Here is a 27,778-nt window from a genome sequence, read left to right as displayed (position 1 = left end):
AAGAATTACAATTTGTGATATGGAAGTTATGACAAACCCTAGACAAGTCTGGATGTCCAAAGAGAGGAATGTTACTTTATAGAGAAAAGGAGGAAGTTGGGAGGGACTGCTTTGAAGGAAAGTCTGCGTATGTTCAGGGTGTTGACAGTTTCTCATTGACTAAGTTGTGGTGTTTTCTTACTGGCTGAGCTTGTTGCTGGGCAAGGAAAATTTTTCCACTTTCTGTTGAAGCAGCAAAATAGGTTTCTTGTTGGGAATGCAAAGTGTGTCTCTTCTTGTTGGGTTATAGTTAGTGACGAGTAATAGGAAGGAGAGCTCTTCCTTCTGGCCTCTAGACTCAATTTTAAACGAAGTTTCCTTTATTCAGTTTCACAACTTGAAATACCTCTTGAATTCATATACTTTCCATCAACTTTACACTTTGTTCTAGACTGTCATCATTATGATGTATTTAAATGGTCCTTCTGCTTCTGCTTTGGCAACTTGTAAAGTACCTGCTTTACCCAGTATCCAGTGATCTTTTCAGACTCCACATCTGATCATTATGGCACTGTGTTTAAAAATCCTTCTTCTCTGGTTGACCAATGAGCTTAGGCTACAGACTAAATCCTAATGTGGCCTGTAGTGTACTGCATGCATTGGTTCCTGTGTGTCCACTTTTCTAGCCTCACTTGTTTTCTTTTGACTCTTTAAACATGCTCTGCTCCCTAGTATCTCTGGACCTTTGCACAGGTTTCTCCTGTCTGAAACATTTATCATGTAGATACCTTCAACTCTCAGCACTTCCTCAGGATATCCCCACCCAGAGCTATCTATAGCAGACTTTTTTGTTATAGGTTTCACTTATTCTGCATAAACTTGTGGAGTTGAGCAAGGTGGAGAGCATATAGTTGCATTTAATTTTCAAAAATGATTGTAGCTCCTATCTTTAAAAGTAGCTTTTCTGCATTCACTCCTCTGGAAAAGCTTCATTCCTTGTATACAAACTGCTCATTTCACTCATTCCGTTAGATTCTTGTCCTGTCTGGACTTCTTGATAAATTCCTTAAATAGAGGTCTTGTCAGCACCCTAGATTCTTTGGCTCTAAATCTTTTTTTACAGTGTAACCATTTTTCTCTCCCAATTTTTAGTTTTGTTTGTTTTGTTTGTCAATTTTTGGTACAGAACCCACAGAGAAAGTTAACAGTTGTTTACTTTGTTCAGAAAAGTTCTGAGTAATAGAAGCTGCACTTAAATGGGTACTCTGACCACACTAGGAACATAAGGGACTTTAAAAAGAGTGATTCAGGGTGAGCATTCTGTTCCTCACTTCACTAACCCCCAGACTCAGACCTCACACTTAGAATTCTGTGTAATTTCATGATCTGCTGACAAATATCCAGAGTTAGTCCCGATTTTAAACATATAGTGCAAAGTCATAGACTCAAGAGTGGAAAGAGGCTTTAGAGGCCATTTAGTTTTAGTCTAGCCACCTCTCTATTCAGGGTTGTTTGTTCCTGAGTGTTCTGTGCCACCCACATGTAAGAGCTTGTCTTTCATACAGTGAACTCAAACCTGCCTCCTTAAAATTTTCATCCACTGGCTTTTAATTCTTAGCACTGTCTGTGGAATAACAACTTTTGTATGTAAAGACAGCCATCATGTCTTTACTAGGTAGCTTTTCTCCAGGAAGAATAGTCTCAGTTCCTTCTATATCATGGCTTAAAGTTCTTTTACCATCTTCTTTGAATTTCTGCAATTTTGATTTTTGAATGTTTTGGATTATTTACCACTCTGTCCCTTTTCTATTAGTGTAAATAATAAAGATGATTGCAAATGAAATAAGTTGATAGGTTTGATGGCAAATGCAAAATATACAAGAACAACTTAGTTGAGGGAACCTGTGAAATACAATTTGGTGTTTAGCTTACAGATCAGAAAAAGTTATTTATCCAGACTTTTTTGGATTAAATAGGGGGTGGAGACAGAGGACATTTGGGTAATAGAAGCTGGTATAGGGGATGATTTATCTGATGAATGACCACTTCCTTCATTTTATTACATCATTACATTTGCATATCACTATCATTTTCAATCTGTGATAAGCTGCTCAATTTCATAAATACAGTGTATCCAGCATTTTGCCACTCAGGACATTACAGACTGTTATTTTTTTTTTGGAGCTGTAAAGATGTTTATTCCCTTGCTGAAAAACACACATTTTATTATGAATTATAACTTGTGGCAGCCTTACAGGTCATTCCTCCTATCTGTGCAAAATTACGGATTTACCACTTGCTGCCTGAATTAAGAGAGTTAAAAGTGGTGGTGGCAGCTGAACTTCCTATGAACTGCAAAGCCCTGAGATAACTTGTCAGGGATGTCTAAGGTTTCTCTTTTAACTTTGCCTTTATCTTACCCTGGGAGAAAACCCACACAAATGAGAGAAGACACATTCATCTTTGGTAATGACACAGGAACTTGTGCTTTTCTGATCTTTTGCCACTCAAGTGCTGAATTAATATCAAGTGAAAATTATAAAATGACTTTTTATAATTGTTTTCAACGAAAATTGAAAAGGAGCATTGTCTGGATATTTATGGTTTTACCTGAACTCCAACATTTCAAATGGAATTGATCTCTTTCCAAAGGACAGCTTTTTCTGGGTGGTTTTCATTTTTATTTTTTTAAAGTTTATTTATTTACTTTGAGAGAGTGTGAGCGATAGAGCAGAACAGGGGCAGAGAGAGAGGGAGAGAGAGGATCCCAAGCAGGCTCCACACTGTCAGTGCAAAGCCCACATTGGGGCTCAACTCATGAACCATGAGATCATGACCTGAGCTGAAGTCAGATGCTTTACTGATTGAGCCACCCAGGAGTCCCTTGATTTTTTTTTTAAAGATTTTATTTTTAATCTGTACACCCAACATATGGGGCTCAAACTTATAACCCTGAGATCGAGTCACATGCCCTACCAACTGAGCCAGCCAAGGTGCTCCTTGATAATTCTTTTTTAAATACTAAAACTTGTGCATGATGTCGTCTTGGTGACCAGCTTTGAACAGAAGTTTTAGTATTAATAGTATCTCCTCCAATAATTTAGCTTCTCTTCCTTCTTTCTCAGTCTAATATTTATTGAAAGGTGTAGGACCGGAAAAGGTCCTTACGTAACATAAGCAAGCATTTAATTAAGGAGTAATGCCTATGGTACTGGAGTATGTGAAGTGAAATAGAGGTGTTTAATCAGCCTCAAAAGCTATTTACTGCTTCGTAAACTTTAGTGCTCGGTGTCATAAATATTATTACTGTGCTAGGGTTTCAGAAAAGCAGTGAAATAGCAAAACTGATTTTTTTCTATAGTTAAAATATGGAAGGTTTTCTTCCTAACAGAATTGTGTAATGAAGCTAATAGTTTGGAAAAGCATATATACTTGAAATTCTTAACTGAAATGTCATCAGAAGGGACTTAAATACAAATGAGGGATATGTTGACAATAAAGCAAGGAGGAAAGGCTATCGCTGTTAAGGCTGAAGTTATGTTGAGGAATAAGTCACATGGTCACATACATTTGCCATGTATTTATTGAGCACTACTATGGGGCATGGGCTAATAGATGCTTTCCATCCATTATTTTTTTAATTATTATAGCAGCCCTGTAAACTAAGTTGGGTCTAGTTTTAGAATAAGGACACAGAAGCTCAGAGAAGTTGTCACACGGTTGTGTCTGATTACACTTCTACTCCCTCCGTTACTTCAAACTGCTTATCAAAAGAAAGCCTATATTTAAATAGTCATTTTTTTCAAATTCATTCTGCTGAATGCCCATTAGTATACTGGAAAAGTTAAGCTGTGCTATGTTACTTCTTAGATTTTTAACCTTTTATTTTTCCATATTCAACATTTATTAAGCAGCTAGTATATTCCTAACATTTAATAAGTATTATGAGGGTTGTAACCATATGTGAAGACCTTGTCTTCCCCCTTCAGAGTTTACAAACTGATAAATATTCCAGCCTTGTATACAAAAATTTTAAAGTACAATCAAGAGAGCAAGGTTCTTTTTTCCAGTATTTTGTGATTGTTGGCGAGACCCCTTCCAAATTATCCCCCTTCTGTTTAGGTAGGGAAGTGCACATAAAAGCTAAAATTCAATCCAATTGATGTATGTATGATCCAGTTTACAAGGACAACTAAGGAAGGAGTTCATAGTCTGGTTGAAATGCTTTGATAGAGGGGAAATCGTGTGCAATGAGAATCTACAAGAGGTAGTTAGCATAAGAACTCCTGAAGCAGGAAAGGTTTTATAGAAACATTGTCTTTGGAGCCAAAACAACAACAACAAAGAAAGCTGGCCAATACAGAATCTAAGGGAAGGCTTTTGTTAGGATTCTAACATTTCATTAACCCAAATGTTAATTTTTTTTTAATTTTTTTTTTAATATTTATTTATTTCTGAGACAGAGACAGAGCATGAGCAGGGGAGGGACAGAGAGAGAGGGAGACACAGAATACGAAGCGGGTTCCAGGCTCTGAGCTGTCAGCACAGAGCCCGACGCAGGGCTTGAACTCACAAACCGTGAGATCATGACCTGAGCCGAAGTCGGTCACTCAACCGACTGAGCCACCTAGGCACCCCAAATGTTAATTTTTTTGTGTGTGTACTATGTACTGTGTATGTACATAGTAATATGTACTATGATTTTGTAATCTTTTATACCAGTAATGTTTTCAAAAAGACCCTACATTCTTTATGAAAATGTCAGCAGTAGAAGTTAAAAAGTTTGGATTGTTGATGTTTGTATAAGAAAATTTGCTGATCATCGTGTCCAGTCCCCTCACTTTGCACACAAAGAATCCAAGGCCCAGATAAACTGTGAAGTGCTTAATGTCAAATACTTGTAAACATCAGACCTGGGACTTGGCTTGGATTATAGTCATGGTTTTGTCCTGTAGCTAAAGCTCTAGTTGAAAAATGCATGAGGTTAGTGATGGTTTAATAATAAGAAATAATTTATATTTCCTTTTATTGTTTTTCTTCATTGGCATTGGGAGAGAAGTGATTGAAGAAATGTGAAGTAATGGAAGTATCCTAGATGGAATGTGGATGATAATTTATTTAGGTAAAGCATGGGGAAGCTTTACTTCAGAAAGTTCATCTTTCTAAAGTGGAGTCACTTAATTTCCGGAAGGTGTTTATGTACATGCCATCTTTATAATGTATAAAATAGTGTGAAGATAGCAAATTTAATAAAAAGCCTGAGTGTATGAGGTAATAGTGGCAATAGAAATTGTAAGCTCAGATTTATTCATACATTCTTCTCTTAACTGGCCTTTTAACTGAAGTGAAATTGATGGGAAAAGCATGAAGTTATGGAGAGTTTGCAATAGGGATGCCTTTGGTTGACTGTGATTACTATAATGTATTTCAACCTTGAAACTGAGCCCTGGATGACAAAGGAAGGCAGCTTAGACATAAGAAAATGCCAGAGAGACAAAATAACCTTCAGCTAGTCTATAAAAGAATGATTAAGCAGTTCAAAATGTAAATGCCATATTCTATCATACAGCCATTTCTGGGGATTTGAAATGATCATAACTCTTCTTTTTCTGGATCCAGAAATGCAATTCTATTCTGAATGGCATAAGAAAGTATTTGGGGCCTATTGTCAGCCTTTTTCTAGTTGCTTTACCCAGGAGATAATGTGTGCAAAAGCCAAATAATTTTTGAAGAACAATGTAAATGATGTGAAAGCAAAGGTTAAAAGGTATCCTCAGAATTTCCATGGTTAAGTCCAACGAAGGGTTTAGACTTGGAGTGTTTAAGAAGTCTTACTGATTACATCATTCATTCCTTTAAAGTCTTACTGACTAATTACCCTTCTTTCACCTTAAAATACTTGAAAGAAATCCAAGACCAAAAAGAGAAAATGGCTAAACAAAAATGTGCGTGTTGACTGCCATTACAATTTACCATATGTACTAATCTTTGCTAGTGAGAATAACCTACAGTGTATATAAAATGAAGATGTTAGATTAGATTATTTCTAAGTCCTTTCTTGTTCTAAAATCCTAACCAAGACTCTGTTGGCATTATTCTAAGTCCTATCCATTCTCCTTTGTATTACATCCTATCAATCGGATTAATTTCCAGAAGACCCTACATTAATTATTTACTCCTTTGTCATTTAGTGGATCCTCATTAAATATATAATTGAGTACAAATTCTGGGCCTATCTTTCCTACCCATTTTTATGAATCTTCTGGCCAACACTGTTTATTTAATACTCTTCAGCTCTCCTGTGTGCACTCTAAATTGTTCCATGCCCCTATTAAAACTTTGTCAAGTGACTTAATTTCTCTGGAGTTGTTTCCTCACCCTTATAGGAAGGATAATGGATTTAATGACCCTTATACTTTTGTGATTTCTAATTTACATATATTTTTCAATAATTGCTATTTTATCATTATAATAACACTTTACAGTGATAAGTGCAGGAATTACTATACACATGTACAAATAAGCACCAAGTCCAAGTAGGTTAGGTGATTTGTATGACAGTTGTTCTCAAACTTGGTAGTGTCAGAAAAAATCCCATTTAAAAAGTATCCCCCAAAATGAAATGCTTAAGGTATAGATCTAAGAAAATAAATGTAGATCTATAAGTGGAAAACTATAAAACAGTGATTTTAAAAAGTCAAAAAAGATCTATATAAATGAGATATTCTGTGTTCATGGATTGGAATACCCAATATTGTTAAAGCCTCAGTTTTTTCCAGTTTATGTACAGACTCAACACGGTCCCAGTCAAAATCCCAGTAAGCTATTTTGTGGCTGTCATCATACTAAATCTAAAGTTTGTATGGGAAACAAAAGACTTAGTAAGGTCAATGCAATACTGAAAATGAACAAAGAAAATGAACAGTTAGGGTACTCACACCACCTGATTTCAAGACTTAATGTAAAGGGTACAGTAATCAAGACACAGTGGTATTGGCAAAAGAATAAACACATAAATTAACAGGATGGAGAGTCCACACAATAAATAAACAAAATAAATCCACACAAATATAGTCAACTGGTCTTTGACAAAAAAGCAAAGACAGTTCAATGGAGAAACGATAGTCTTTTCAATCAATGATGCAACAAGTGAACATTTGCAAGAAGTGAACCTAGGCATAGGCCTTATGATTTATACAACAATTAATGCAAAGTGGATCGTTGGCCTAATTTAAAATGTAAAACTATATTGAAGAACATATAGGAGAAAATTGATATGAATCTTGGGTTTGGCAGTGAGTTTTAAAATACATTAGTAATGTGATCCATGCAAGAAAAAAATGGGTGAAGTTGGGCTTAGTTAAAATTGAAAACTTCCTCTCAATGCAAGACACTGTTGAGAGAATAAAAAGACAAGCCACAGTTGGGGAGAAAATATTTGCAAAACACATATGATAAAGGACTTGTATCCAAAATATGTAGAAAACTCTTAAAACTCAGCAATAAACAAATCAACTCAATCAAAAAATGGACAAAAAATTTGAAGAGACCCTTCATCAAAGAAGATATATAGATGGCAAGTAAGCATATAAAAGGTTAAAACAATAATGAGATACCATTACATACTATTAGAATGGCTAAAATTCCAAACACTGACAAAAGCAAATTTTGACAAGGATGTGGAGGAATGGTAATTTTCATTCCTTGCTGGTGAGAGTGCAAAATAGTATGGCTAATTGTTGCCTGCAAAGCTAAATGTGGTCTCACCATGTAAATCAGCAAACACCTTCCTAAGTAGTCACACAACTAATTTGAAAACTTACAACCAAACCTGCATGCAAACGTTTATAGTAGCTTTGTTCATAATCTCCCCTGCTAAACCAGAAGCAGCCAAGATATCCTTCAGTAGGTTGAATGAATAAACTTTGGTACATCCATAAGTGGAATATTATTCGGTGATAAAAAAGAACTATCAAATCATAAAAAGATATAGATGAACCTTAAATGCATACTGCTGAGTTAAAGAAGTCAGTCTGAAAATTCTACATACTGTGTAAGTCCCATTATATGACATTCTGGAAAAGGCAAAAATAAGAGTCAGTTAAAGGATAAGTAGTTGCCAGAAGCCAAGGGGAGTAACAAGTTGTGGGGAAGGTTGGTTAGGTGAAACGCAGGGGCTTTTTTAGGATAGTGAAAGTATTTTGTATAATACTGTAATGATGAATATAGGACATTAAGTATTTGTTAAAATCTGTGGAACTTTATAGCAGAAAGAGTGGATATTAATATATACTAATTTTAAAAACCTCATTTAGGAAGTCAGGGATCTCAGAGTAGAATGTAAAGTGTGACAAAAGAATGTAAATGTATTACAAATATATTAATGTCACTGAAGAGGGTGTAGGAATGAGGTACTGATCTAAGTAATTTGGGAAATGAGTAGAATCTGTAAGACTAAAAGGCAAAAGGAACTGTATATGTAAACACTGTACTCTCTTACAGGGGGACAGGGTATATGGGTTAACAATTCTGCAGCTGCTATATATGTTTCTGCTATTGTAGTGGGGTTACAGTAAGCAAGGGGAAGAAGCTAATATGATCCATGTGATAATGGACTGGAGTTGGAGACTTAGTATGACCTCATGTTTAGCTTAATATAGATGTAGGTGATTGCATATAAAAATGTTTATAGATAGGGGCGCCTGGGTGGCTTGGTCGGTTAAGCGTCCGACTTCAGCTCAGGTCATGATCTCACGGTCCGTGGGTTTGAGCCCCGCTTCGGGCTCTGTGCTGACAGCTCAGAGCCTGGAGCCTGTTTCAGATTCTATGTCTCCCTCTCTCTCTCTGCCCCTCCCCTGTTCATGCTCTGTCTCTCTCTGTCTCAAAAGTAAATAAATGTTAAAAAAAAAAATTAAAAAAAAAATGTTTATAGATAATGTGTATATACACAGGTTAGTAAATGTAGTTATATTACTCTGTCAGCTGAGAGGGTCTAGAAGCAATGAAACCCCGGTAGCAATGACCACACCTTGTGCCCAGATCTTGGTTTCTAATACCATTATCCTCTAAGAGGAATGAAAGTTTCTTGGAGAAGTGACTAATTCTTGTGTTGGGGCAGGAAATATATAGGGTGAGCCCAGAGCATCTTGTAGTGCCGAAAACTAACAAAGTGCTTTAAATACACACACACACACACACACACACACACACACACACACACACACACACGGTAACAGGAGTATGCTATAGGGATAGAAGAGCTAACTAAAAGATCTCCCAACATGCAAAACTGGAACACTGTGAGCAATAAAATAAATAAAATAGTGTTGGGTTAAGAGCCAAAATATAAAGAAATATTCATATATCCATACTGATATAAACAAACAATTGATGTTGACCCCAAGGGAGAATAGGCACATCTCCCATGCAGAAGAATTTCAGTACTTTATTTAGATACTCCACCTGCAAGGAAGTGTAACTCCCCACCTCTCAAGTTGAACTGTTGATAGTGACTTTTCTCCAAAGAGTACAATATCATGGAAAAACCTGACAAACACTGCCTCATGCCAGGTTATCAAGGTCACCATCAATAGTGATAAGTCATGTTGATAAGTTGTATCCTTGATAGGATAAAAATGATACTTTACCTGTGCTGTTTTCCTCCCTCCAACACATTATCCCAGTCTAATCATGAGAAATCAAATCACAATTCTCTGAAATATCTGACCAGTAATCTTTAAAACTGTCAAGGTCATTGTAGTAGGTTAAATGGTAATATCCCCCCAAAAGTATGCCCATGTCCTAACCTCCAGAACCTCTCTCTCTTGGACAGAGTCTTTGCAGATGTATTTAAGTTAAGAATCTTGAGAGATCATCCTGGATTATCAGATTATCTGGATTATTTAGTAGGCTCTAAATCCAATGACATGTCCCTCATAAAACAGAGAAGGCACAGACACAGAAGAGACAGAAGCAGAGACTGGAGTGATGTACCTGTAAGCCAAGGGATGCCTATGGCCACCAGAAGCTGGAGGAGACAAGGAATGGTTCTAAGACTTTTCAGAGAGTGTGGCCCTACTGAGATCTTGATTTTAGAGTTTATGACTCCTAAAACTGAAAGAGAATAAACCTCTGGTTTCCAGGATAGTTAACATACCTGTAACTGTTATACCAGTTTCAGGTGTACATTATAGTGATTCATCAACTCTGCATTACTCAGTGCTCATTATGATAACTGTGCTTTAATCCCCTTTACCTGTTTCACCCATCCCCACCCTCCCCTCCCCTCAGGTAACTATCAGTTTGTTCTCTACAGTTAAGACTCTCTTTTTTGGTTAGTTTCTTTTATTCTTCATTCATTTGTTTTGTTTCTTAAATTCTACATGAGTGAAATCATACGGTATTTGTCTCTTTCTGATATATTTCACTTAGCATTATACCCTCTAGATCTATCCATGTTGTTGCAAATGGCAAGATCTCATTCTTTTTTATGACCAAGTAGTATTCCAGTGTGTGTGTGTGTGTGTGTGTGTGTGTGTGTGTGCGCGTGTGTGTGTGCGCGCACGCATGCGCGTGTGCACCTCCTGCCCCCCCCCCCCCATCTTTATCCATATATCTGTGGATGGACACTTGGGTTGCTTCCATATCTTTGCTGTTGTAAATAGTGTTGCAATAAACATAGGTGTGCATATATATTTTTGAATTCGTGTTTTCATTTTCTTTGGGTAAATACCCAGTGGTGGAGTTACTGGGTCACATGGTAAATTCCTGTTTTGTTTTGTTTTTTAATTTTATTTTTCATGTTTATTTATTTATTTTTGAGAGAGAGAGCATGAGCAGGGGAGGGGCAGAGAGAGAGGGAGAGAGAGAATCCCAAGCAGGTGGACATTGCCAGCACAGAGCCCAATGCGGGACTCTATATCATGAATCGTGCGATCATGACCTGAACTGAAATCAAGACTCATCTGGACGCTCAACCAACTTAGCCACCTGGGTGCCCCTTTGGGATTTTTTTAAAAGACCTTAAGTTTGTCTAATTTGTTACAGCAGCTACAGTAAATTAATACATTCATCAAAGACAAGGAAGCTCTGAGAAACTGTCACAAGCAAGAATAGCTTAACAATACTTAATTACTAAGTGTAGTATGATATTCTGGATGGGATCCTCACACAGAAATTGGACATTGGAGGAAAACTGAGGATATCTGAATAAAGTATGAACTTTCGTTAATAATAATTTATTTGTATTGGTTCATTAGTTGTGACAAATGAGGGCAGGGGGGAAGAGAAAAAAAGTGTGACAATGTATCACACTAATACAAGCTGTTAAGGGAAATTGGGTGTGGGATACATAGGAACTCGAGCTATCCTCACAGTTTGTGTACACATCTAAAACTGTTACAAAATAAAAGAGATAGTAAAAAAGAAAGAAAAGGAAAAGGTACCTTTTCTAGGAATAAAATGACCTCAGAATATCCACCCCCAGAGCAAGTGTTTCCTAACTTTTGCAACTATGTTTTGGGGGAGGTTTGTCTATTTTACAGGTCTCCTCTGTTCCTTAAGCAGTGTGTAGTCAGCCTTGCTGTTCAAGGCAGATAAGCCATTGGGGAAACAGATGTATTCAGGTACAGAGGAAATCAGGGCAAGTCACAACACATTCTAAACAAAGTAGCACTTTGGCTTTCTTACTGCTTTCTTTGCTCCCTGAGTAATTCAGCCCAGAAATCATAGGATGGGGCCTAGAAACATAGGTGGCTGTGCTAGGACTCCTTGGAGAAATGGCTGATTCTAGGGCTGGGGTAGAGAAAGAAAAGGACAAGATATGCTGGAAACAAGAAAATAAGGAATCGCTCAAAGAGGTATTACATCTAAAGGATACAGAAGTGACCTTGAAGGAGCAAGCACTCACTGGCCAATTTTTGAACAGTTTGAACATCAAATAATACTCATTATCAAATTATAGCCCACTGAATAAAATAGGAATTCATGAGTTTGCAGTGACATAATAAATGAATGGAGAGAAGAAAAGGAAGAATGGAATTAGAAAAATCAGTTTGGGAACCAGTGTAGTTATCCATGGGTAATCAGTTATCCATGAAATATCAGTAGATGCCAAAACTAATGGGTGAAAATTTAATAAGGAATGCTGTTTATGTAGTCTCAAAATGTCTCCTCACAAAGTATCTATTACTTACAAAGGAAAGAAAAGGAACTTCACAGTAGGAAACCTGGCAGATTCTAACCTTAATCGGGTGATGAAAGCTAATGTTAATAGTAATGGGACAAAATAAAATCAAGCACTGCCTGATAGGATGCAGTGTGAGGACCAGGGCATCATTTCTATGATTCATCTACCAAAATCTATATAACCTAAATCTAATCTTGAGGAAACAAACAGAGAATCCCAAATTGAGAGACTTTTTAGAAGATACCTGGCCTGTAACTTACAAAATTTTAAAGATCATGAAAGTAAAGGAAAAACTTGATAACTAACTGTTTCAGGGTTAAAGAGATTACAGAAACATGACAATTAAATGCAACCCATGATACTAGATCTGTTCCTTTTGCTACAAAAGACATTAGTGAGATGACTGGTGAAACTTAAATAGGGCATAGAGATTACCTGGTATCATTGTTGATTTGTTGATTTTGATGATTGTATCATGGTTATTTGGGAGAATGTCTTTATTAAAGGAATTACAAACCTAAGTTTTCAGGGATGATGGGACATAATGTCAGCAATTTACTCTGAAATGATTAAAAAAAAGATTCTTCATACTATTCTTGAACTTTACTGTAAGTTTGAAATTATGTTTAAGATTTTAAGTTTATCTTTAAAATTTTTAAATAAAAGACACTATGGGGGTGAGAGGATGAGAGGGAGAATGTATTCAGAATAGCTCTGATCAACTAAAGATCCCCAGACCTTGAGGAAAATTGAATACATTAAAGGGAAAGACTAAGATCAAATATTAATGCTAGGAGAAAGAGTTCGTGGAAAGAATTTTTTCATAATGAAAAAATAATCTTGTAAATAATCTTGGAAACTTTGTATTGAGTGCATTTTGGTATTAATGTTTTCCTTGACTTGCCTCATTGCCAAAGGTGGGAGTGGAAGTTCAGCTCCTTGCTGGGTCATGCTGGGGGGGGGGGGGCGTGGGGAGGGGGGAATGGGTAGGGAAAGAAAGGAAAAGAAGTGCCAACTGTTACCACTTTGTATCGTCTTGTCCTGCCTAAGTGCTGCCCGGAAGGGTTGACATTTAGCTCCCTGTGGGCCCTGCTAACACCAGAGAAGCACATAGGAGGGACTGTTTTTAGAGGTATGGAAAGAACATTGACTGAGGAGAAACTACCAATAATGAGGAAAAGGGTGAATCTTATGATAGAATTTAGACTATACCATTCTGCTATCCTAGGCTATGATCCTTGACCTCTTAAGGCATGTGGTCTCCTTATACTTTTTGAATTAAGAATTTTTGAAAGGATAATTTTAAAGGACCAGTCAACCCATTGTATTCCACCCAGCAATCAGTATCTAAGTAAGAAATATGATAAGGGAGTTATTGGGTCTTCTCAAAGTTGGAGTTAACATATCAAAGAATGGAAGCTGTAAGACTGTTTCTTCATTAATAAATTCGGTCAAAGGGCAGATTTATGGTTGTGATCAACCTGAAATAACTGTGTTTTTTAATTTCAAAAAAATTGCTGAAAATGACTGTTGTCTCCTATGTTGCTGGTTACATATATGACCATTACTAAACCAACAATACAGCTTTGGTCTGTATTAGTCTAGTTTAAAATTGAAGATAGCTAGAATCTTCAACAATTACAGTAGTACAGTTGTTAAACTATTTTAAAATGGCTGAGTTTTCTTCATTTAAAAGTTGAAACATAACAATAAGACTAACATCTACCTCTTTGAAAACCATGTGACAAAGAGTACCTTAACATTTTTTTAATACAGTGCTATGTTCTTTGGATGATGGAAGAATTGATTAAAGTACCTGGGGCGTCTGAATGGCTCAGTGGGTTAAGTGTCTGACTCTTGATTTCGGCTCAGGTCATGATCTCAAGGTTTGTGGGATCGAGCACTACCTGTGACTGCACAGAGCCTGGTTGGGATTCTTTCTCTCCCTTCCTCTTTCTCTTTCTCTCTCTCTCTCTCTCTCTCTCAAAATAAATAAACGTTTAAAAAAAGGAATTGATTAAAGTACCTGTAATACATTAGTTTCAATAAATATTTGATGTGAAATGAATGTTGAATAATCCTAAAAAGATTGGAAACTATTGGCATTAATTTCTCTTTGAGTGAGAAGTAAATGCCTTGCCTATATTACTCAATTCCTGTTCTCTACTTAATAGAGAATTTGGGATGTAATGTAAATGAAAGCTACCCGTGTTAATCTTGGATCCAAATCACACAGTAAGGAGGAAACCTAATCATTAAATAGCAAAATCAGTTTCATTTTCTTTGCTGCAGTTTAAAAAATGTAGCATACATTGCATAGCTGCAGTGATCACTGCCCACTTTTATTATTCATTTATTTAAAAAAAATTTTAGTGTTTATTCATTTCTTGAGAGAGAGAGAGAGAGAGAGAGAGAGAGAGGCGGAGAGAGAGGGAGATACAGAATCCAAAGCAGGCTCCAGGTTCTGAGCTGTCAGCACAGAGGCTGATGTGGGGCTCAAACCCACAAGCTGTGAGATCATGACCTGAGCTGAAGCCGAAGTCACACACTTAACCGACTGAGCCACCCAGGTGCCCCAGTCACTACCCACTTTTAAAAGGGACTCTTGAAATCTATTACCATTTGAAAAACTCAGATACTAAATCCACTATGCTGCCAGTAGCTGGGGGCGAACTGAGAGTGACTGACATGGTACATTGCCTAGTATAATTCATAGGAGAAATCCTTTTCAGCTCACAGATTTTTTAAAATATTGTTAAGTCCTGTGGCTGGCAGAAAAATAGAAAATTCTGCCTGTTTTTAGCAGAATTCCTCCTTTGCAACCAATTTTCTTTTTATTCAAGCTATCTTCTCCCAACTCCACCCAAAGCCAAGATTGGTACATCTGAAGTTCTAAAATCTGAATTCTTTGCTTTGGCCCATACAGATGTACAGATGTCTTGGTTATAGGAAATGAGAGTTATGTCATGTTCTGATTTCCTGTAGGAGCTGAAATATAGCAAAGTAGGACAGTGTGCAATGTATGAAGAAGAATATGGCAGATAAGTTTTTGTTTTCCAAGAAAAGACTTCTTTATCTTAAGAGGTCAATCATCAAAGTACTCAAAGGAAAAGAGGCAGCAAGTACTCTTCTGCTAAATTTTGTGCTAGGATTCTTTGTGATTTTCAGCTAGGTGACCTACTTTAAATATTCTGCGATTGTCCCAGTTTGTGATTAAGATATTGGTAAACAAAAGTTGTGCAAAACTTATGAGGACATCTGTATAATCTATCAAATTTTGTTTTTATTTAAAGGCATAGTTGAGAAAAAGAGGGTAACCTTTAATCATTAAATATTAATAAATCAGCAACTCTAGGGTTTTAAAAAAATTTTTTTAATTGAAGGACCATTTTTTCCTTTAATCATCTTAATTCAATCCATTTGTTTTCCTTACAAATAATAATTACCTGAAACAGCACAGAAAGAAAATAAGGGCCAGGAATACAGGGCATATTTTGGGAGGATATCACCATTCAACCTACTGCAATTGCTTTGTTGCACTTTGCAGATAACTACGTTTTTTACAAATTGAAGGTTTGTGACACCTTGCATTAAGCAAGTCCATCGGTGCCATTTTTCCAACAGCGTTTGTTCACTTCCTGTCTCTGTGTCACATTTTATTTATTCTTGCAATATTTCGAACTTTTTCATTATTATATTTGTTATGGTGATCTGTGATCAGTGGTTACAACTTGTTGAAACTTCAGATCATGGTTAGCCTTTTCTAGCAATAAGGTATTATTTGTTTTTAGACATAATGCCATTGCACACTTAATAGACTATATAGTATTGGGTAAACCTAACTTTTTTATGCACTGGGAAACCAAAAAAGTCACTTGACTTGCTTTTTTGTGATATTTATTGTGGTGGTCAGAACCAAACCCACGTTATTTCCGAAGTATGCCTGTAATTGAAATTTGGGGTATACTTAGTTTTGTCAATGCCGTTGGCTGTAGTGATACCCACAAATATTTGTTTATCTGTTGTAATTCAAAAAGCATGGATTCTTAGAATCCAGTGAATTTTGTAAAGCAGTAGCACTGGTACCTTTGAGGTAAAAACCTAGTCCATTCCTTTTTTTTCATCCTATCCTCAGATTTCATGTGCCTACAGATTTTGTTTTTAAAATTAAATTTAATTGTTTTTAAACAAGTTTATTTAAACAACAAGGTACTTGACTTGAAGGGAAAACTATCTAGGATTCTGCTCAGGTTATGATCTCATGGTTCATGAGATTGAGCCTGACATCAGGCTCTGCGCTGACAGCATGGAGCCTGCTTCAGATTCTCTTCTCCTCTCTCAAAATAAATAAATAAACTTAAAAAAAAAAATATTGTCCTACATGTAACATGTACAAAAAAGTTATAAAATTGTCCTTGGTTTCATAACAGCAAATGAAATAAATTAAAATTCTCCAATAAAACAAGGTACAGAATGATTTTATGTTCTTTTATTGTTAAAGAGTAAGAGCAAAATAACTGGAATATAAAGATAAGAGATGAATGAGCATGCCGCTAATGGAGAAAGGAGGTATTTTCACAGGACCAGTATTTTCCCTTATCCTATCTCCATTTGATGTTACTCAAAACATACCATTGGCCATTTAGTTAAAAACATGCAGTATGCTTGTGCACATACACAGTTACTTTATGTACAGTAAGGAAATGGGGAAGGGGAAAATGAAAGAATAGAGAAAACTATACTAGGATGTGGTGGAACCAAATTGCGATTTTCTTTTTTTTTTTTTAATTTTTATGTTTATTTATTTTTTAATTTTTTTTTAACGTTTATTTATTTTTGAGACAGAGAGAGACAGAGCATGAACAGGGGAGGGTCAGAGAGAGAGGGAGACACAGAATCGGAAGAAGGCTCCAGGCTCTGAGCCATCAGCCCAGAGCCCGACGCGGGGCTTGAACTCACGGACCATGAGATTGTGACCTGAGCTGAAGTCGGACCCTTAACCGACTGAGCCACCCAGGCGCCCCATATGTTTATTTTTGAGAAAGAGAGAGACAGAGTGATAGCGGGGGAGGAGCAGAGAGAGAGGGAGACACAGAATCTGAAGCAGGCTCCAGGCTCTGAGCTGTCAGCACAGAGCGCGACGAGGGGCTCAAACCCACTAACTGTGAGATCCTGACCTGAGCCAAACTCAGAGGCTTAACCAACTGAACCACCCAGGTACCCCTCAAATTGCAGTTTTCTAATGGAGAATGTCTTCTTGGTCTGGAGGAACAGAGTTCTGGAGTAAAGTAGCAGGTTCCCTTTTTTGTAGATGCCTCCTGTCTGCTGCTGGAACACACCAATTGTATCTTCATCCTCCATTTACAACAGTGTAGGTGTGTTTGTTTTGTTGATTGGCTGCCCATCAGATCAGAATCTGATCTGCCTCAATGACACACCCTGTTGTTTACAATAGGTTTTCATTAGTTTACTAAGTGGTATATGCCTCTTAATCTTACACTGTGCCACACAACCATCCTGCCCCATCACCTTCAAATATGATCGTTGTTCTCAGTCTTGACTCTTTCCTTGGGCTTTTTGTCAGCCATGGCAAGTACCAGAGTCTCCCCAACTGCTGCTTCACAAAAGAGGTACCGGGTCCACACCAAGAGAGAGCATACAAGCAGCACCACAAGAGTGGCAGAAGGAGGCAGCTTCGGTGGAGCGTGCCTATAGATTTTAAAGAGCTGTAGGGACATCCTACTACACTAAAAGTATTTTCACCTGCTTGACCTGGGACTATTTGATAGGGTGATTGATTGAATTGCTCCAAGAAGGATGAGCTGTTAATGTCAGCTAAAGTGACACAGGCTTTAGTGAAGAGGCAGTCACAGCTGTTAGTAACACATTACTTAGCTTTATGATTAATAGAAGTTTATAAGAACATACATTTTTTTAATTTGCAGCTTGGAGTGATTTTGAAATTAGAATATTTTACTTCTGTTACCATTTGAAGCGGTGAAAACATTGATTTTCAGTAGCTACTGTGAAATATATGCTTATTTCTGTGAATGGCAGTAGTACTTTCCCATTGTATCCATCAAGTCAGGTGCTCCAAGGAACACTCACATTCTGTGTGTATCCTGAGACGTAACTTTAGCGAATCATACTGAAATCTTCCAAATTGAATTTGATATCCTAATAGGGAATGACAGTGGAACATGATCTGGACCTTTTGGATTTGCATTTTTTACAGCTGATTACTTCTGATTAAGCCCAATTTGGTCATTTTAGACCAAGTTGAAATTTTTATCTTTGATATCAGAATGTGACAGTGATTGATATCCTGGAGGCATTCTCTATGCTGTAGTTAGTACTTGGTGATTTGGGTCAAAGTTCAAAGTGTGTGTGTGTGTGTGTGTGTGTGTGTGTGTGTGTGTGTGTGAGAGAGAGAGAGAGAGAGGGAGAGAGAGAGGGAGAATCCCTCCCTCCATTCTACTCTTTCTCCCTGTCTACCTTCCTTTTTTATTTTCTTCCCTCTTTATTATATTTCTCCCTTACTCATGACATTTAGATTTTCCTCTTACTCCCCAATGGCCCATTTACTCCACCCCTTACCCCTTCTTAATTTTTTTATTGTGGTAAAATACATTTAGCAAAAATTTTACCATCTTAACCATTTTAGGTGTACAGTTGGCATTATATACATTCATAATGTGGAACCATCAGCACCTTCCATCTCTGTAACTCTTTTCATGTTGTAGAACTGCTCTATACTTACTAAACAGTAACTCTCTGCTGGAGTGATGACAATACTGACTCCATCTTTGGTCTTTCATCTTGTTTACATCTGCTCTGTGACCTCTCTTGGTGCTACGTGTCCCAGGCCCTTTGGAGATTAGTATACATGCCTTAAAAATTCCCACCACATCTGGAATGTGGGAAGGCTTTACTCTGGTGCTCTGTAAATTTGTTAAAGATAAAATAGTTTTTCCCTTTCCTGACACACAGATGTCATCACAAGGTCTGTCAGGTGCATGCAAACCTTCTGAAATGCACATGAACCCTTGACTTCACTACCGTGTCCCCAGGGTCCCCTTGCTGTATAGAATCTGTAGGCTGAGGTCCAGACTTTTTGGGAAATAATTGCAGCTCTGGATCATCATCTGCCCAATCCTCCCTGTCAGTAAGTTACCCTGCATAAAACTCTGTGTGAATTGTATGCATTGCCTGCTTTGTTTTTTTGGTCCCCAAATGCCTTCTCATTTTGGAGGATACTTTATATAGTCCCTCTTCCACTTTCTAATACTCCCCATTCTCCTTGACATCCAGCATTCTTCTTTCTGTCTCTATGATTCTGTCTACTTTAAGCACCTTGTATAAATGGAATTGTGCAATATTTGTCTTTTTGTGATTGGCTCATTTCACTTAGGATAATGTCTTCAGGGTTGTTCATCTGTGTTGGTAGCATATGGCAGAATTTCCTTCCTTTTTGTGGCTGAATAATATTCCACTGTATTCATTTGTCTGTCAACGGACACTTGAGTGGCTTTCACAATTTATCATTGGTGAGTCGTGCTGCTGTAAATTGTCATTGTACCAGTATCTCTTCAAGACATTGCTTTCTCTTCTTTCGGGTATATAGTCAGAAGTAAATTGCTGGATAATATGCTAATTCTATTTTTAATTTTTAAGGAATCACTGTTCTGTTTTCCATAGCAGCATGTACCATTTTAAATTACTACCAGCAGTGCACAAGTGTTCCAGTTTTTTCACATCATCACCAGAACTTATTTCCTTCCTTCCTTCCTTCCTTTTTCACATCATCACCAGAACTTATTTCTTCCTTCCTTCCTTCCTTCCTTCCTTCCTTCCTTCCTTCCTTCCTTCCTCCCTCCCTCCCTCCCTCCCTCCCTCCCTCTCTCTCTCTCTCTTTCTCTCTCATAATAGCCATCTTAATGGGTGTGAAGTGGTATCTCATTGTCATTTTGATTTGCATTTTCATAATAATCAGTGATGATAACTTATTTTCATGTACTTACTGGCCGTCTGTATATCTTTGGGGTAATGTCTAGTCAAGTCCTTTGCCCAGTTTTGAATTGGGTTATTTCTTTTTGTTGAGTTTTAGGAGTTCTCTATATATTATGATGTTAATCCCTTACCAGATATATCATTCACAAATATTTTCTCCAATGTTGCGACTTTGTGCATAGTGTGTTTTGCTGCACAAAAGTTTTAAAATTTTTATGAAGTCCAATTCATTGTTTTCACTTTGTTACCTGTGCCTTTGATGTTATATCTAAGAAATCAGTGCCAAATCCAATGTTGTGAAGCCTTTAACCTATGTTTTCTTTTAAGAATTTTATGGGTTTAGACTTTACATTTAGGTCTTTGACCTATTTTGAGTTAGGTTTTGTCTATGGTGTTAGGTAAAGCTCCATCTTTGTTCTTTTGTATGTGGATATCCGGTTTTCCTAGCACCGTTTTTTGAAAAGACTTTCCTTTGTCCGTTGAATAGTCTTGGCATCCTTGTCAAAAATTATTTGACCATTTATGTGAAACTTTATTTCTGGGCTCTCTATTCTGTTGCCGTTCTGTCTTTTTTTAAATTTATAGTGTTTTGAAGTCATTACGTATTAGTTCTCCAGTTTTATTCTTCTTTTTCGTGCTTGTTTTGACTGTTCAGGGTCCCTTGAAATCTGGTACAAATTTTAGGATGAATTTTTCTGTTTCTACAAAAGATACCATTGAGATATTGATAGGATTGCTTTATCTGTGGATCACTTTGAGTTTAATGGATATCATAACAACAGATGATCAAAGCAATCCTATCTATATCTCAATGATATCCCTCCCTCCCACTGCTCACACGTGTGTGCAACTCTCTCCCTAAAATTAAAAAAAAATTAAAATAGCTCCTCATTGTAAACGTATCGTTTATGACTTTTATTTTTATAACATTGACAAATAATTTATTGCTTACTTCAGGTATGCCAAATTCTTTGTAGGAGAAATACCCACTGTTGAAGTTTTAGCTGTTAAAGCTATATATGCAAATAAAACAGGAAGAGAAACATTCTGTTCTTCCCTTTTAAAAACAAATATTGATCTATTTGAAACTGGGTGGCTACAACTATAAAGCATAAGCTCATTCTTACTATTCTAACATTCTGGTTTCTTATTGGATGTTCCTCCTTTGGAAAATAACTGTGAGATAAGTCTGATCTGCTGAAAAATTTCAGTTCTATTTATGACCTAATGATGCTTTATGCAGTGTTCTCCTGGAATTTACTGGCCTACAGTCTTGATGTGTAGTTTTTTGTATTAAGATGAGTCAGTTTTCAGCATTAATAATTCCATGGTAAGCTACATGGAGAATAGTTTCTGCTTAAATGAAACTATTGAAACTAATGAAACTATTGTCTACAAATCTAATAAAAGTGAAGACACATCAGTTCTTAATGGAACATTCTGTAGAGATTCTCTTGACTTAGAACTGTCATTTTTCTCTTCCTTAGTATTGGCTACTGTGTTTTGTTGTATATACATACTGCTTATTTTGATACAACACTCTTATAGGTTAGGAAATATACAACTTAGTACAAATTTAGAAAACAGGCCACTGAAATTATCATTTATCAGAAATATTTCTGACCATCAGTGTTGCCTCTGTATGTATGAGCCATAAGGTAACCCTGAAAAGTATTTATAAGCTCAATCAAGGTTATTAAAGTCAGAGGAAAATTAATATTCAATGCTTCTACTCTTTTATTTCTCACTTGATTTAACTTAGAAGTGCTTTAGGACCTTGGCCTACTTTAGTACTGTTCATTTATTGGTAGTTAATTATTAACTGATTAATTGGGATTTGGTATCAACTATTCTGTGTTAACCAGTTTGTTTATCATATCCTACTTTTCAGTTTGTGGATATATAATTGCATCAAGGCACCAATTTTATTTTGTAAAGCATTTTTTCCTTAGTGAGGTGTAAATGTAAGGTACAGTTAGTTTACTTCTCCATAGCCATGAAAGAACCAGGGCCAAATGCAGAAACTCATCTAACTATGTTTAGCATCCATACTAGATATTAATAGTGTTTAATTTTTAATTCATATTGTTGATGTGCCACATGGCATATATCTTTATGCATGGTACATAACTAAGTTTCCTCTCAAGACTTAATAGAACCATTGCATTTATTTTTATTTATTTTTTTCAGTGCATTTTTAATGCATGTGTTTATACTGTTTTATACATTTCACCGTGCTTTCATATTGTTTATATTTCTCTTATCTTCAGAACAACCCTGAGAAATTAATAAACATTACCTCTAAGTAATTGAGTTTCATCAGGATTGTTTTGTGTAGACAGAAATTCAGGTCTCTTGATTTTTTGTTAATCCTCTGTCTGGTCCTCTACAAAGAGAACAGTAAAACATCTCATGATAGTGGATGTCAAACTACTATACTAGTAGTTCCTTATTTGTACAGCATTGGCAAGTGTTAGAGCACTTTTTGTTATATTGCTTTTATAAAGAAAATTAGCAAAGTGAAGTTCTTGTGTTATTATACATATTATTGTTTCCTTTATTAGATTCATACATTAATTAGATACAAAGTACTTCTGTATGCTAGGTACTGGATTGCTTACCGAAGTACGAAAATAGTCTCTGCCTTCAAAGAGGATCAGGCCATAGGCACTGTTGGATGACTTAACAGCTTGTGGGAAATGTATTACAAGCTGTTTGCTGAGGGCACTGAAAAACATTTTTGTTTTTCCTGTTAAAGAGGTAAAGATGTGACTTTGCACTATCCTTTTTCCTGCCTCGAATACAAAGAGAATGTCAGCATCTATTACAAGTGGCTTTGAAGCAACAAATCAACACACTTAATGGAGGAAAAAGATAGAGACTTTGTCTTTGATGATCTTCTTGAGCCTCAGTAATGACCCTAGACTAGTACTTCTAGACTTCTTATCTGGGGAAAAAAGTTAATGCCATATTTGTTTAAGTCACACACAAGTCAGATTTTCAATTACTTATAGTAAAATATTTTTTCTCTCCTTCTGTCTCTGTCTCTCTTGACTTTTTTTTTTTTTTAACTTTCCTTTAATGGAAATTTAGCATACACACTAAAGTAATGATAGTATAATGAATCTGCATCACTCAGCTACATTAGTAATCAGTATTTGGCCAACCTTGTACGTTCTTGTACTTCCTCCCTTACCAAGTTAAGGAATTCTATAATAGAAGTATGTGAAGATATTATGGAAGCACAGGGAATATAGTGACTAACTTGGCCTGAAGTGGAAGTAGAGGCTGATCAGGAAAGTCTTCATAAAGGAAGTGACATCAGCAGAGTCTTTAAGGGCAGGTAAAGAATGGAAGAAAGAGCATTGTTAGTGTCATTTCTAACATGTATAAAGGGTCTTTAAGAAACATGATATATTCAAAGAATGGAAAATAGATTATTGTGGCTATAGAGTTTATGAGAGATGAGTGACAGTAGATGAATCTACAGGGATGATTTGGTGCCAGAAAAAGCATTGTGTATCACAACCAAGAAATTTGAAACTCATTATATAGGTACCAAGAAGTGAAAGTATGATTAAGTCTTGGAAAAATAACACTGACTGTAATATAGCCTTTGATTTTGGAGTAGGGGATAGAGAAGATGGTAAAACTGTGCTAATGGTTCAAATGATAGAAAGGCATTTAGTGATAATTGTAGTGGGCTTGGGTCGGGGAGAGATAAACTTTAAGAGCTATTTTAGAGGATGAATCAACATGATTTGGTGCCTGGCTGGGATATGGAGAAAGGAGTCAGAGTTGCAGTGACTTGAGTAGTGACATACCAGAAGGCAGGTTTGGGATAAGCACAGAAGATGAACTTGGTCTGTTAAGTTTGAAGTGCTGATAGTACATTCAGGTAGAGGTATCCAGTATGCCAAGTGGAAATATAGGAATGGACCTTAGGAGAGTGTCATACTAGAGAGTTCCACAACTTGTCTTTCCTGTCACATATGCCATATGCCACAGGTGTATATACACATACACACACATTCACACACACACACACACACACACACACACACACACACACACACACATGCTAGTTGATCCTCTTTATTCATGGCTTTCATTTTTGCAAATTTATCTCCTTGCTAAAGTTTATTTGCAACCCCCAAATCAATAATTATGGTGCTTTCACAGTCATTTGTAGATATACTCAAGAGCGGTGAAAAAGTGAATTACCTGGGGGCACCTGGCTGGCTCAGTCAGTGGAGTGTGTGGATACTTGATCCTGTTCAAGCCCCACGTTAGGTACAGAGATGACTTAAAAAAAAATGAGTTGCCTGCTGTGTACATTTTTAGCTGAGGTTGAACAAGGTGACATTTGCCTTCTTGTTTTAACTCTCATACTGTAATCTAGTGTTCTTTTTGCAGTCTCCTTAGTGCCACATTTTTCATAATTTTTGTGCCTTTTTGGGGTGATTATTCTGTCCTCCAAATGTGCTGAAGTGATGTGTAGTGTTACTAAATACAACAAGGTTGTGATATGCCCTATGGAGACTATATGTGTGTTAGATAAACTTTGTTCAGTCATGAATTATGCTGTTGAGTTCAATTTTAATGAATCAACAATATATATTAAATAAGATGTTTTTTACACAGAAATACACATAAAACAAACTCTGTGTAATGATCGGTTGGTGAAAATGTAATCAGAGGCTTATAAGAACTTAACCCTGTATTTTCATTTTCTGGAAGCAATAGAAGCACAGTATTCACTGATTCATTGTTTGTGGGAACTATAGAACATAACTATTACAAATTCTCACAAATATTGAGAATTGGCTGTGTATGTATATAAAATCTGCTATTTTTTTAATGAATAATTTTTACATTTGTACAGTACAGACATTAGCCCCAATGTATGGGTAAGATTATGATCACAAGAAATATAGAACTCTCTCTTCTTGTTGAAAAATAAATACATACCAGACAAAAACAGTTTGCTGTTTTAGATCAGATAGATGAGTCTATATTCCTTCCCTAAGCCAGCGGGGTTTTTCATAAAATGGAGTATTGAAGAAATTCAGCTGACATTGGCTGACAGCATCTAAATGATCATCTGCAGCACACTTGAGCATACGTGGTTGTCAACATCATATTCTCGGGCTGCCAGCTTCTTTTATAGCTTGGTGTTACTCTCTTTAGCAAGCTTGCAACATTTTCAGTCCCTCTTCTCTGACAGAAATTTATTTTACAATGATGTTTATGTGTGAGGGGATTTCATAATCGAAGACGAGTGTTTGTGCGTTCATATCTGTCAGTTTGCTTGAATACAGCATTCAAAAGGGTTTTTTAGCCTTGCATTCACGAATGTTGGTTCATTTCAGTAGGGGCATTTTAAAATGACAGGTATTATGTGAGAGTGAGAATTACCCATATCTTCTGACATAACATCAGTGTTATCTTGAGAATTAATATTCAGCTTTGTATCTCACTTTTTACTGTCTGCAAACCTGAAAGCAAGGAATTGGCATTTATAGAGTCAAGGACAAGAAGACATACAACTCCATGCAAATGACTTTTAACACTCCAAGTACTTCTGTGCTTTGTCAGCAGGTATCTGTTTCCTAATCATCTTTCTTTTTGATAAAGAAGATATGCCTTGGGTTGTTACTATCTTATGCAGCTATGTAGTTAAATATATAAAATAAAAATGATACAGAACTCCATTTAGAGATGATTCAGTTTGGGTTGACTGATTTACTTGTGCTGCTTATGCTTCTAACTTGATCTTCTTCTGACTAGTTGTGTGGTCTTCTAGCTAATGTATCAGAGTGAGTGTTCTCTATCTTCACTGTAAGCAGTAGATTTTGTCATTAAGTGTAGTTCAGGGATGACAATTATTTTTCCCTCTTCATATTCTTGGTAGGTGACCTTAATCTTCACTTTTCGTATGGGAATACCTCATAGATTTGTTCTTCGTCTGCACTATGACTAGTGTATTTAAGTTTCAAGATTGATATTCTTTAATTATCCTGCATTCAGAGAACAAAACATTTACAGTTGAATTCCTCTGTGAAATGAACATTAAGCTCACTATATTTTTCAGTTTCTTCTGCTGACTTGGAATAATCTAATGTTCTAATAATAAAGATTATTTAATAAGGTCGACTAGCTCTTGACCTACCTGAGTCTATGTGAGCTTATCCAATTTCAGCAAACTGTCATGCAATATAAAGATTATAATTTCAGGATTTTATATAAAGTTCTTCAGTACATGCTAATTAAGCATGAGTATTTTCTTAAACCTGTAAGATTACAGGGCATTAACTAAAAAATGAAAATATCTAAACTAATGTCTCTCTAATGCAAGTGTAAAGTAGTATCTGTAAATGGCAACTATACTGTATAGTTTCAGAGAAAATTGTTTCAAAAGTCTGGTGATTTATCAGCTGTGGTCCCTAAACCTTTTTTTTTTAAAGGATGGTAACATTCACGAGTTTATATTTGGTGTTTACTATCCCTCCAGCCTTACTATACACATTTCACTTCTAAATGTGTTCATTTCCATCTCTATTTTTACTCAAATACTTTCATTTCTTCTCTTCAACACTCTGAACAATTACTCCTCAGATCAAGACCTTTTTTCTCCAAAGAAACACTGAAATCCATCTAGTTTCCCTTCTTGCCGGCTTTATATTTATAACTTACTTGCTCCTGTGTCATTAGTTTGCTTAGTTTCATTTTTGTTCAGTGTAACAAATATCTCCTGCTTGCTTGTTGTGGTGATGTGTGAGCTTGGCGGGTAGGGAAGCATGCTCTGAACAGGCTTCTCAGAGGAAGTGATCCTGGACCTGAATCTTAAGAACAAGTAGGAATTGCCTATGCGTGCAAAGGTTGTGAGGATATATTGGCAAAAGACCAGCGTGAGAACACATGAGATTCAGTGTGGCTGTGGTGTGATGAAGTGGGAGATAGGAAGTGAAGCTGAGGAGATAGGCATGAGCGAGGTCATTGAGTACTTCACATGCCACACTGTCCATTTATTCTGTGGGTGAACTTTAACTTCATTCTATGGATAATAGTCTTTGAAAGGTCTGACATATGGTGAATGATGTGGCAGGATTTTCATTTTAGAGGGATCATTTTGGCAGCAGTATAATAATTGACTCTGAAGTAGGATAAAAGTGGACTGGTTAGATAACTGAATTGGTTATATTGAGAGATAGTGACCTGGATTTGGGTACTATTGATTGGGATGGAGTTGAGAAAGTAGTCTTAGAAAGCATTTAGAGTAAGAATCAATGAGACTTGAAGGTGATTGGTGAAATGTAATTATTGCTGGACTTTTCATGTGTCTAAGTGGCTATGGTGCTGTTAACCAGAACAGGGAATTTAAAGAAGGGATCAATTTTAGGAAGAGATGAAAAGCTCAGTTTTGAACATGCTGAGTTTTTACCTATGGTATATTCAGGTGGAAACATCCAAAAAACCCAACAGGACATGGGGGTCTGAGGCTCAGGTGAAAGATCAAAATTAGGAGTTATGTGCAGGGTCCTCCTAGTCCTGCTGGGAACTCTGAGAATGTGGGCAAAAAAGCTGAACCCAAGGAAAGAA

At 36.5% G+C, this 27,778-nt stretch overlaps 1 protein-coding gene across 14 annotated transcripts in view; it reads left to right on the top strand.

Moving 5' to 3' along the window:
- PEAK1 (pseudopodium enriched atypical kinase 1) overlaps nt 1-27,778 on the top strand; it is a 369,695-nt gene that overhangs the window by 152,558 nt on the left and 189,359 nt on the right. The window contains exon 1 of one of the 14 annotated variants that reach the window (XM_042988339.1): nt 25,702-25,777. The exons of the other annotated variants lie outside the window; for them this stretch is intronic. The gene's annotated coding sequence lies outside the window, so the exon portion shown is untranslated. Of the gene's footprint in view, nt 1-25,701; nt 25,778-27,778 lie in introns of those variants that run through there. 14 annotated transcript variants of the gene reach the window in all.

The sequence above is a fragment of the Panthera tigris genome, chromosome B3, assembly GCF_018350195.1.
Source record: "Panthera tigris isolate Pti1 chromosome B3, P.tigris_Pti1_mat1.1, whole genome shotgun sequence".
Taxonomy (NCBI): domain Eukaryota; kingdom Metazoa; phylum Chordata; class Mammalia; order Carnivora; family Felidae; genus Panthera; species Panthera tigris.
This window is presented reverse-complemented; position numbering and strand designations above follow the sequence as displayed.